The sequence below is a fragment of the Bubalus kerabau genome, chromosome 8 (genome assembly GCF_029407905.1).
Source record: "Bubalus kerabau isolate K-KA32 ecotype Philippines breed swamp buffalo chromosome 8, PCC_UOA_SB_1v2, whole genome shotgun sequence".
NCBI classification, from domain to species: Eukaryota; Metazoa; Chordata; class Mammalia; order Artiodactyla; family Bovidae; genus Bubalus; species Bubalus kerabau.
In genome coordinates this window covers 94487964-94501004 of record NC_073631.1, presented here as the reverse complement: position 1 = coordinate 94501004, position 13041 = coordinate 94487964, and the positions used below count along the sequence as shown (strand labels likewise).

At 41.1% G+C, this 13041-nt stretch overlaps 1 protein-coding gene and 1 pseudogene across 1 annotated transcript in view; one reads left to right on the top strand and one right to left on the bottom strand.

The window, feature by feature from the left end:
- LOC129658798 (ATP synthase F(0) complex subunit C2, mitochondrial-like) overlaps positions 1–11042 on the bottom strand; it is a 77152-nt pseudogene extending 66110 nt beyond the window's left edge.
- Positions 1–13041, top strand: part of GRM8 (glutamate metabotropic receptor 8) — an 857461-nt gene that overhangs the window by 333170 nt on the left and 511250 nt on the right. The window lies entirely within an intron of this gene.

The following is a 13041-nucleotide window of genomic DNA, read 5'->3' as shown; positions in this document are numbered from 1 at the left end:
AGGTATATGAAAAGGTGCTCAGCATCACTAATTATCAGGGAAATGCGAATCAAGACTACAATGAGATATCACTTTGCACATGTTAGTATGACAATTATCAAACAGACAAACAACAAACTATAAACATGTGTTGGCAAGGCTATGGAGAAAATGGAGTCCTTATACACTATTAGTGGAAATATAAAATGGCACAACCATTATGGAAAATAATAGAGCCTCCTCAAAAAAATTAAAAATAGAACTACCATATAATCCAGCAATCTCACAACTGGGTATTTATCCAAAAGAATTAAAATCAGGATCTGGAAGCATTGCCTGCACTCTTATGTACTTTGAAGCATTATTCACGATAGCCAAGAGATGGAAACAACCCAAATGTCTATTGACAGATGAATAGATAAAGAAAATGTGGTATATACATAAAATGGAATATTATTCAGCTTTAACAAAGAAGGAAATCCTACCATTTGAGACAACATGGACTAACCTGGAAGATATTATGCTAAGTAAAATAAGTCAGTCTCCAAAGGACAGATGCTATATGGTTCTACTTTTGTGAGGTGTCTAAAGTAGTCAAAGTCATGTAGGTGGGACAGTGGTAAGAATCCAGCTGACAGTGCAGGAAACGCAAGAGATATGGGCTCAATTCCTGGGTCAGGCAGATCACCTAGAAGAGGAAATGGTGACCCGCTCCAGTATTCTTGCCTGGAAAACTCCACGGACAGGAGCCTGGCAGGCTGCAGTTCATGGGGTTGCAAAGGGTAGAACATGATTGAGCATGTATATGCGTGCATACATGCACACATGCACACACACGCACACACACACACACACACACAGTAGACAAAACATAGAAACAAAGAGAATGGTGATTGCCAGGGGCTGGGAGGATAGGGAAATGGGAAGTTGTTCAATAGGGATAAATTTCCAGTGATGCAAGAGGAATAAGGCCTAGAGATGCTGTATAAAGTACTGCCTGTGGTTAACATTATGGTATTCACTTAAAATTTTGTTAATAGAGTAAGTTTCATGTTTCTACCACACACACACACAAAGAGACCATGAAACATGAGGAGACTTGGAAATGATGGATATGTTTATTACCTTGATTGTGATCATAGTATCATAAGTATATGCATAAGTCCAGACTCGTTAAATTATATACATTAAATATATGCAGTTTTTTTGGTGCATCAATATACTTCAATAAAACTGTTAAAAAATTTTTTTAAGAGTTCTTTAAATAATAAAATGTATGATGACTTGCTTTCAAAAATACGTCAATTCACTCCTCTCTTTTTAGTTCTATTTGAATCCAAGAAGTTAAATATATAACTATATTTTTAACCTATACATATCTTAAACACGTAGATCAAATCTTTCTGTGGAAAGTTACCACGTGCTACCTGGAGAAACACTCCAAGTACTTACATTAGCTTGAAAGATGGAGTTTTAAATGTTTTGGTGCAGTATTTTTGTTCTCTGCAGTCCACTTCTTAGCTTAGCCACTGTTGGGCAATGGTTGTGGTGCAATCTTTGCTTTGAATAGTTATTTAGCTAAAATAATAATGATCTTTCAGTTATTAGCTCCTTCTTTAAATCAACAATGTCAATCCCCTTTGAATCTCTGTTAAAATGCTGCTTTGTGTGAAGACCACTGATCAAAAGACAATATATAGGAGAATTCAGGTAATGTTGGTAAGTAGACTAAGATATAACTTGAGGTTTGTAGGCTTTAAGAGCTGTTGTTGAGATACCATTGAGAGTATCCTATTTGCAAAACTTATTTAGGGGACTTCCCTGGTAATTCAGTGGCTAAGACCCCACACTTCCAACGTAAGGGGCCTGGTCGGGGAACTAGATGCCACACGCTGTCACTAACAGTTTTCATGTTGCAACTGAAGATCCCACATGCTGCAATCAAGACCCATTGCAGCCAAATAAATAAATAAATACATATTTTTAAAGGTATTTGGACCTGGGCTTCCCTGGAGGCTCAGTGGTAAAGAATCAATCTACTCATGAGACTCAGTGGTAAAGAATTCACCTACTAATGATCTGATAGACAGAGTGCCTGAAGAACTATGGATGAAGGTTCATGACCTTAGACAGGAGGCAGTGATCAAGACCACCCCCAAGAAAAAGAAATCTAAAAAGGCAAAATAGTTGTCTGAGGAGGAGGCCTTAAAAATAGCTGAGAAAAGAAGAGAAGCAAAAGGCAAAGGAGAAAAGGAAAGATATATGAATGCAGAGTTCCAAAGAATAGCAAGGATAGATAACAAAGCCTTCCTCAGTAGAGGAAATGAGTAGAATGGGAAAGACTAGAGATCTTTTCAAGAAAATTAGAGATACCAAGGGAACATTTCATGCAAAGAAGGGCACAATGAAGGACAAAAATGGTATGCACCTAATAGAAGCAGAAGATACTAAGAAGAGGTGGCAAGAATACACAGAACTATACAAAAAAGATCTTTATGACCACAATGGTATGGTCACTCACCTAGAGCCAGACATCCTGCAATGTGAAGTCAAGTGGGCCTTAGAAAGCATCACTATGAACAAAGTTAGTGGAGGTGATGGAATTCCAGTTGAGCTATTTCAAATCCTAAAAGATGATGCTGTGAAAGTGCTATACTCAATATGCAACCAAATCTGGAAAACTCAGCAGTGGCCACAGGACTGGAAAAGGTCAGTTTGCATTCCAAACCCAAAGAAAGGCAATTCAAAGAATATTCAAACTACCACACAATTGCACTCATCTCACATGGTAGCAAAGTAATGCTCAGTTCTCCAACCAGACTTCAACAGTACGTGAACTGTAAACTTACAGATGTTCAAACTGGATTTAGAAAAGGCAGAGGAACCAGAGATCAAATTGCCAAAATCTGTTGGATCTTTGAAAAAGCAGGACTTCCCTGGTGACTCAGACAGTAAAGCATCTGCCTACAATGAGGGAGACCTGCATTCAATCCCTGGGTTGGGATGATCCCCTGGAGAAGGAAATGGCAACCCACTCCAGTATTCTTGCCTGAAAATCCCATGGACGGAGGAGCCTGGGGGCTACAGTCCATGAAGTCACAAAATGTTGGACATGACTGAGTGACTTCACTTTACTTCTTCACTCACTTCATCGAAAAAGCAAGAGAGTTCCAGTTCCAGTAGTTCCAGAGTGCCTACTTCTGCTTTATCGACTATACCAAAGCCCAAAATGTGTGGATCACAACAAACTGTGGAAAATTCTTAAAGAGATGGAAATACCAGACCATCTTATCTGCCTCCTGGGAAATCTGTATGCAGGTCAAGAAGAAACAGTTAGAACTGGATATGGAACAACAGACTGGTTCCAAATAGGAAAAGGAGTACGTCAAGGCTTTATATTGTCACCCTGCTTATTTAACTTATATGCAGAGTACGACATGCAAAATGCCAGGCTGGATGAAGCACAAGCTGGAATCAAGATTGCCAGGAGAAATATCAATAACCTCAGATATGCAGATGACACCACCCTTATGTCAGAAAGTGAAGAACTGAAGAGCCTCTTGATGAAAGTGAAAGAGGAGAGTGAAAAAGTCGGCTTAAAACTCAACATTCAGAAAACTAAGATCATGGCATCTGGTCCCATCACTTCATGGCAAATAGATGGAGAAACAATGGAAACAGTGAGAGACTTTGGGGGCCTCCAAAATCACTGCAGATGGTGATTGCAGCCATGAAATTAAAAGACACTTGCTGCTTGGAAGAAAAGCTAGATCAGATCAGATCAGTCGCTCAGTCGTGTCTGACTCTTTGTGACCCCATGAATCGCAGCACTCCAGGCCTCCCTGTCCATCACCAACTCCGGAGTTCACCCAGACTCACGTCCATCGAGTCAGTGATGCCATCCAGCCATCTCATCCTCTGTCGTCCCCTTCTCCTCTTGCCCCCAATCCCTCCCAGCATCAGAGTCTTTTCCAATGAGTCAACTCTTCACATGAAGTGGCCAAAGTACTGGAGTTTCAGCTTTAGCATCATTCCTTCCAAAGAAATCCCAGGGCTGATCTCCTTCAGAATGGACTGGTTGGATGTCCTTGCAGTCCAAGGGACTCTCAAGAGTCTTCTCCAACACCACACTTCAAAAGCATCAATTCTTCGGCACTCAGCTTTCTTCACAGTCCAACTCTCACATCCATACATGGCCACTGGAAAAACCATAGCCTTGACTAGACGAACCTTTGTTGGCAAAGTAATGTCTCTGCTTTTGAATATGCTATCTATGTTGGTCATAACTTTCCTTCCAAGGAGTAAGCATCTTTTAATTTCATGGCTGCAGTCACCATCTGTATTGATTTTGGAGTCCAGAAAAACAAAGTCTGACACTGTTTCCACTGTTTCCCCATCTATTTCCCATGAAGTGACAGAACCGGATGCCATGATCTTCGTTTTCTGAATGTTGAGCTTTAAGCCAACTTTTTTACTCTCCACTTTCACTTTCATCAAGAGGCTTTTTAGTTCCTCTTCACTTTCTGACATAAGGGTGGTGTCATCTGCATATCTGAGGTTATTGAGATTTCTCCCGGCAGTCTTGATTCCAGCTTGTGTTTCTTCCAGCCCAGCGTTTCTCATGATGTACTCTGCATCTAAGTTAAATAAACAGGGTGACAATATACAGCCTTGACGAACTCCTTTTCCTATTTGGAACCAGTCTGTTGTTCCATGTCCAGTTCTAACTGTTGCTTCCTGACCTGCATACAAATTTCTCAAGAGGCAGATCAGGTGGTCTGGTATTCCCATCTCTTTCAGAATTTTCCACAGTTTATTGTGATCCACACAGTCAAAGGCTTTGGCATAGTCAATAAAGCAGAAATAGATGTTTTTCTGGAACTCTCTTGCTTTTTCCATGATCCAGCGGATGTTGGCAATTTGATCTCTGGTTCCTCTGCCTTTTCTAAAACCAGCTTGAACATCAGGAAGTTCATGGTTCACATATTGCTGAAGGCGGCTTGGAGAATTTTGAGCATTACTAGCGTGTGAGATGAGTGCAATTGTGTGGTAGTTTGAGCATTCTTTGGCATTGCCTTTCTTTGGGATTAGAATGAAAACTGACTTTTTCTAGTCCTGTGGCCACTGCTGAGTTTTCCAAATTTGCTGGCATATTGAGTGCAGCACTTTCACAGCATCATCTTTCAGGATTTGGAATAGTTCAACTGGAATTCCATCACCTCCACTAGCTTTGTTTGTAGTGATTCTTTCTAAGGCCCACTTGACTTCACATTCCAGGATGTCTGGCTCTAGGTCAGTGATTACACCATCATGATTATCTTGGTCATGAAGATCTTTTTTGTACAGTTCTTCTGTGTATTCTTGCCATCTCTTCTTAATATCTTCTGCTTCTGTTAGGTCCATACCATTTATGACCAACCTAAATAGCATATTAAAAAGCAGAGACATTGCTTTGCCCACAAAGGTCTGTCTAGTCAAAACTATGGTTTTTCCAGTAGTCGTGTATGGATGTGAGAGTTGGACTATAAAGAAAGCTGAATGTCGAAGAATTGATGCTTTTGAACTATGGTGTTGGAGAAGACTCTTGAGAGTCATTTGGACTGCAAGGAGATCCAACCAGTCAGTCCTGAATATTCATTGAAAGGATTGATGCTAAAGCTGAAACTCCAATACTTTGGCCACCTGATGCAAAAAACTGTCTTATTGGAAAGAGTCCTAATGCTGGGAAAGATTGAATGCAGGAGGAGAAGGGGACGGCAGAAGATGAGATGGCTGGATGGTATCACCAACTCGTTGGACATGAGTTTGAGCAAGCTCTGGGAGTTGGTGATGTACCATGCTTCAGTCCATGGGGTTGCAGAGAGTCAGACATGACTGAGTGACTGAACTGAACTCATGTAGGAGATTCAGGTTTCATCCCTCGGTTGGGAAGATCCCCTGAAGATGAGAATGGCCACCCACTACAGTATTCTTTCAGGTGGATCTCATGAACAGAGGAGCCTGGTGGGCTACCATCCACAAGACCACGAAAGAGTCAGACACGGCTTAGCAACTAAACAACAACACATTACTTTGTGTTATATACATATATAGTATAAATGCAGAGATGCTTTGACTTTTTCTGAATGATGGTACTTTAATATGTGAATATGCTTATTATTTCTTCATTAGAGCATTCTACTATATTTTAAAATAGGCACTTCTTATTCTTCTCACATCCAACAAATGCCTACAGTATCAGGCTTCACATGACCCTAGAGATAGACTGCAATGTGACCTCTGTGAAGTCAGGGACCTTCTTTGTATTATTCACTGATGTATACTTTGTGTCTTAAAAGTGTCTGACGTGTAACAGAGCTCAATAAATACTTGTTGAATGATTGAAGAAGGGTGGATTCCATGATTGTCCATGCTCTCCCTTCACTAATTTAATTGACATGATTCTGTATTGAATCCTCATCTGTAACCAAATTACTAAATTCTCATTTCTGTAACTGTAATGAGCTTAATTCAAAGTCTAATACTATTTTTCACTCTAATCCAGGAGGGTAATAAATTTAAACAATACTCAGTTTAATTCCAGTGGTCATTGGAATGATGGTTTTTTCAGGCAATAAATTGGAAAATATGAAATTTCTCTATTCTTAGACAGTTTGTTCATTTTGGCCATTTGAACACTTATCAGTTCCTTTCAGTCACTCAGTTGTGTACTACTCTTTGTGATTCCATGGACTGCAGCACGCCAGTGTTCCCTTCCCATCACCAATTTCTAGAGCCTACTCAAACTCATGTCTATTGCATCGTTGATGCTATCCAACCATTTCATCCTCTGTCATCCCCTTCTCCTCCCACATTCAATCTTCCCCAGCATCAGGTTCTTTTCCAATGTGTCAGTTCTTTGCATCAGGTGGCCAAAGTATTAGAGTTTAAGCTTCAGCATCAGTCCTTCCAATGAATATTCAGGACTGATTTCCTTTAGGATCAACTGGTTGAATCTCCTCACAGTCCAGGGAACTCTCAAGAGTCTTCACACCACAGTTCAAAAGCATCAATTCTTTGGCACTCAGCTTTCTTTATAGTCCAACTTCACATCCATACATGACTACTGGAAAAACCATAGCTTTGACTAGTTGGACCTTTGTTGGTAAAGTAATTTCTCTGCTTTTTAATATGTTATCTACGTTGGTTTATAACTTTTCTTCCAAGGAGCAAGCTTTTTTTAAAATTTCATGGCTGCAGTCATCATCTGCAGTGATTTTGGAGCCCCCCCAAATAAAGTCTCTCACTGTTTCCATTGTTTCCCCATCTATTTGCCATGAAGTGATGGACCAGATGCCATGATCTTAGTTTTCTGAATGTTGAGTTTTAAGCCAACTTTTTCACTCTCTTCTTTCACTTTCATCAAGAGGCTCTTTAGTTCTTCACTTTCTGCCATAAGGGTGGTGTCATCTGCATATCCAAGGTTATTGATATTTCTCCCAACAATCTTGATTCCGGCTTGTGCTTCATCCAGCCTGGCATTTTGTGTGTTGTATTCTGCATATAAGTTAAATAAGCAGGGTGACAGTATACAGCCTTTCCCTATTTGAAACCAGTTTGTTGTTCCATGTCCAGTTCTAACTGTTGCTTCTTGACCTTCATACAAATTTCTCAGGAGACAGGTAAGGTGGTCTGGTATTCCTATCTCTTTAAGAATTTTTCACAGTTTGTTGTGATCCACACAGTCAAAGGCTTTGGCATAGTCAATAAAGCAGAAACAGATGTTTTTCTAGAACTCTATTGCTTTTTCAATGATCCAACAGATTTTGGCAAGTTGATCTCTGGTTCCTCTGTATTTTCTAAATCCAGTTTGAACATCTGGAAGTTTATGTTTCATGTATTGTTGAAGTCTGGCTTGGGGAATTTTGAGCATTACTTTGCTAGCATGTGAAATGAGTGCAGTTGTGTGGTAGTTTGAACATTTTTTGAATTGCCTTTCTTTGGGTTTGGAATGCAAACTGACCTTTTCCTGTCCTGTGGCCACTGTTGAATTTTCCAGATTTGGTTGCATATTGAGTGTAGCACTTTCACAGCATCATCTTTTAGGATTTGAAATAGCTCAACTGGAATTCCATCACCTCCACAAGCTTTTTTGTAGTGATGCTTCCTAAGTCCTACTTGACTTCACATTGTAAGATATCTGGCTCTAGGTGAGTGATGACACCATCGTGGTTATCTGGGTCATAAAGATCTTTTTTGTCTAGTTCTTCTGTGTATTCTTGCCACCTCTTCTTAGTATCTTCTGCTTCTGTGAGCACTTATATAGAGTTAGTTTTATCTTTTGAAATCTTCCTGTCATGCTGTTTGTCCTAGTATCTGGGAATCTACTTTGAAATGGCAAAAACAAACAAACAAAAATCTCAAAACACTCTAAAAATAGTACTTATGAAATAATCAGTGTATACAAATGCATACAACATATTTGTTTAGTTACTAAGTTGTGTGTGACTTTTTGTTACCCCAGGGACTGTAGCCCACCAGACTCCACTGTCCATGGAATTCTCCAGGCAAGAATACTGGAGTCAGTTGCCATTTACTTCTCCATGGGATCTTAGTGACCCACGGATCGAACCATGCATCTCCTATGTCTACTGCATTATAGCCGGATTCTGCACTGCTGAGACATCAAGGAAGCCTATGACATAGTAGTTAAATTTAATTCAACCTTGTAAAGTATTCCTTCTGCAAATGTTTCTAACCCCACATCTGCTGTTTTGACCCTGTGAAAAGTGGATTTTTTGCCCAACTGGAAAGATACTGCTGGTGTGGATGGTTTCCCTCTAGTCTTTCCTTGTTCTCTTTCCTCTTCTTTTTCTTCCCACAAGTGATGTTATTTCTCTTCTCACTCTTTGACCTTCTTTCTTCTATCTGCTCCTCCTTGTTCTTATTTCTTGTTCTCTTTTTCCTTCCCTTCCTCCTCCTTTCCTTCTCTTTCTTCTTCTTCTTCTTTTCCTGAATTTTTCTTATCTACTGTACCCATGTCACTTTACACATTTCAGTTTTTAGGAGGGGGAAAAGGCCACACTTCAGAAGTTTAGTTCTGGTTGTGGAGGGCACAAGTTTCCCCTCTGACACAGAACCCTTTGTACTTAGCATCCCCATTCACTTGACTCACTAGTAAGATTTATTATTCTGTGTACATTTGGGGAAGGAAATTTGAGTTGTCTTGAATTAATGTTATAGGTAAATATTGCCTGGTGAATGTGAGTTACTATTTCTGTTTGGAGTTTTCAATTTTTATTTTAAATGATTTACAACTAATGTGTTTTCTGAGGGAAAAAAATGAATCTGTTGAGTGATTATTTAATCCCTACACAATAACCATTCAGTTCAGTTCAGTTCAGCCACTCAGTCATGTCCGACTCTTTGCGACCCCATGAATCGCAGCACTCCAGGCCTCCCTGTCCATCACCAACTCCAGGAGTTCACTCAGACTCATGTCCATCGAGTCAGTGATGCCATCCAGCCATCTCATCCTCTGTCATCCACTTCTCCTTCTGCCCCCAATCCCTCCCAGCATCAGAGTCTTTTCCAATGAGTCAACTCCCCGTATGAGGTGGCCAAAGTACTGGAGTTTCAGCTTTAGCGTCAGTCCTTCCAAAGAACACCCAGGACTGATCCCCTTCAGAATGGACTGGTTGGATCTCCTTGCAGTCCAAGGGACTCTCAAGAGTCTTCTTCAACACCACAGTTCAAAAGCATCAGTTCTTCGGCGCTCAGCTTTCTTCACAGTCCAACTTTCACATCCATACATGACCACTGGAAAAACCATAGCCTTGACTAGACAGACCTTTGTTGGCAAAGTAACGTCTCTGCTTTTGAATATGCTATCTAAGTGGATCATAACTTTCGTTCCAAAGAGTGTCTTTTAATTTCATGGCTGCAATCACCATCTGCAGTGATTTTGGAGCCCAGAAAAATAAAGTCTGACACTGTTTCCCCATCTATTTCCCATGAAGTATTGGGACCAGATGCAATGATCTTAGTTTTCTGAATGTTGAGCTTTAATTAAGCCAACTTTTTCACTCTCCTCTTTCACTTTCATCAAGAGGCTTTTTAGTTCCTCTTCACTTTCTGCCATAAGGGTGGTGTCATCTGCATATCTGAGGTTATTGATATTTCTCCTGGCAATCTTGATTCCAGCTTGTGCTTCTTCCAGCCCTCATTTCTCATGATGTACTCTGCATATAAGTTAAATAAGCAGGGTGACAATATACAGCCTTGACGAACTCCTTTTCGTATTTGGAACCAGTCTGTTTTTCCATATCCAGTTCTAACTGTTGCTTCCTGACCTGCATACAGGTTTCTCAAGAGGCAGGTCAGGTGGTCTGGTATTCCTATCTCTTTCAGAATTTTCCGCAATTTATTGTGATCCACACAGTCAAAGGCTTTGGCCTAGTTAATAAAGCAGAAATGGATGTTTTCCTGGAATTCTCTTGGTTTTTCCATGATCCAGTGGATGTTGGCAATTTGATCTCTGATTCCTCTGCCTCTTCTAAAACCAGCTTGAACATCTGGAAGTTCACGGTTCAGGTATTGCTGAAGCCTGGCTTGGAGAATTTTGAGCATTACTTTACTAGCATGTGAGATGAGTGCAATTGTGTGGTAGTTTGAGCATTCTTTGGCATTACCTTTCTTTGGGATTGGAATGAAAACTGACCTTTTCTAGTCCTGTGGCCACTGCTGAGTTTTCCAAATTTGCTGGCATATTGAGTGCAGCACTTTCATAGCATCATCTTTCAGGATTTGAAATAGCTCCACTGGAATTCCATCACCTCCACTAGCTTTGTTCGTAGTGATGCTTTCTAAGGCCCACTTGGCTTCACATTCCAGGATGTCTGGCTCTGGGTGAGTGATCACACCATTGTGATTATATTGGGAGCTCTTAATACTAGCATCCTCTGAATCTTCAGACTGAGGGACAGAGGCGCAGAGATATCACATAACTTACCCAGTGTCACGTAGCTATTCAGAGAAGGGCTAGGATTTGGAGCCAGGAAGTCTAGCTCTGGGATGACATCCATAACTGTCCTGCCCCTGTGCCTCTGAGCATATGTTTGGATCTCTGATGAGCTGTGGCCACGTGGTTATTTTGTTACAGGAAGTGGGACCCCTGCCAGAGCCCGAGAGTGTGCTCTTGGCTAACACTTGGAAATGAATTGTCCAAAGAGACACATGTGCTGAGAAAGCAAAAGACTATTGGGAAGGGGCACACAGGTGGACAGCAGTAGTATAAGGGAACCCAGGAGAACTGCTCTGCCATGTGGCTTGCAGTCTTGGGTTTTATGGTGATGGGATTAATTTCTGGATTATCTTTGGCCAATCATTCTGACTCAGGGTCCTTTCTGTTGGTGCACACATTGCCCAGCCAAGATGGATGGTAGGAAGAAGGATTCTGGGAGGCAATAGACATGTGGTATCTCCTTTTGACCTTTTCTGAATTCTTGGTGGTGGTGATTTGTTAGTTCGTGTTTCTTACCAAGACCTCCTGTCAGAAAGTAAGTCATGCACATGGTCACTATGGTGTCTGGTCCGGGTGGGTGGTTCCAGTCAATGTTTCCTGGAACACTTGAGTGGCTAAGTCTCGTCCAGTTCTACTCCTCTGTCCATGGTGTTCTCCAGCGAAGAAAACTAAGTGGGTTGCATTTCATGACTGCATTCTAGTTTGTATGGACCTGAGGAACCCAGCCCAGCCCAACCTGCCTCCTGAGCATCAGAAGCTTTGAGTGTCACATGGAGACAGGCAGGAGAGGGACACTCTGAGCCAGTCCTCTCCATTGCCACTTTTAGGGGTCAAATGGGAGCATCCTGGAGCTTATGCCCCTTCTGTACCAGGACTTTCATTCCCTCATTTCATTGCTCTTTACAGTACATTTAAGGATGATGTGGCATTTGATAGACAAAAAATGTTTGGTGGGGCGAGGGGAGATAAGCACAGATTTAAGTGTGATTTTACTGTTTTAATCGATGTTGTTAAAGATAACACTTTCTTCGCTGTGATGTGCCAGATAAATCTTCTCTTTCACAAAGTGCACTTGAAGCTGACAAACAGGCGCCCTTCTATCACATTGTGCACTTGGCCGCCAAGTCCCAGTTGCACACCACATAAGGAGGTGAAAATACTGTTACAAGAGGTGTGATGACACTTGTTCAAACTTTAGAACAAATTTCACAGAACTATCACTAAAGGACCAGTTACATTAGGCCAAATTGTTATTTTACTTATGTGTCCAGAAAGGTGGAAAGAGATGATGTCAAGGATAATTAGTGCAAAGAGTTGTGATATTGTGATTTATAAAAAGAAATGCATATTTGGTTTTTATCTGGTTTTTGGCATAGAGCTCCTAAAATCCTTGGAATTTACTAAGTGATGAGAGAGATAAAAGTGTCTTTTGTTATGTTAATGAGGTGACTTTGGGAAAGCCCTTTGAGGAGGGGAGACTTGCCAGAAATTGAGTTCAACCCTTGATGCTTATGTCAATCATGCCTATGTAAGGAAGCCTCCATAAAATCTTGAAAGGATGGGATTTGAAGAAGTATGGTTTTTCCAGTAGTCATGTACAGATTCAAGAGTTGGACCATAAAGAAGACTGAGGGCCAAAGAGTTGATGCTTTCCAATTGTAGTGCTGGAGAAGACTCTTGAGAGTCCTTTGGACTGCAAGGAGATCAAACCAGTCAATCCTAAAGGAAATCAACCCTGAGCATTTATTGGAAAGACTGATGCTGAAGCTTAAGCTCCAATATTTTGGCCACCTGATGTGAAGAGCTGATTCCCTGGAAAAGGCCCTGATGCTGAAAAGATTGAGGGCAGCAGGAGAAGGCGGGCAGCAGAGGATGAGATGGTTAGGCAGCATTACTGACTCAACAGACATGAATTTGAGCAAATTCCGGGAGATGGTGAAGAAGAGGAAAAGCCTGGTATGGTGTGGTTCATGGTGTCGCAAAGGGTCGGGCATGACTTACCGAGTTAACAACCACAACCTAAAGGGTTGGTGAACTCTTGGAGATTCAGAGACAGCATG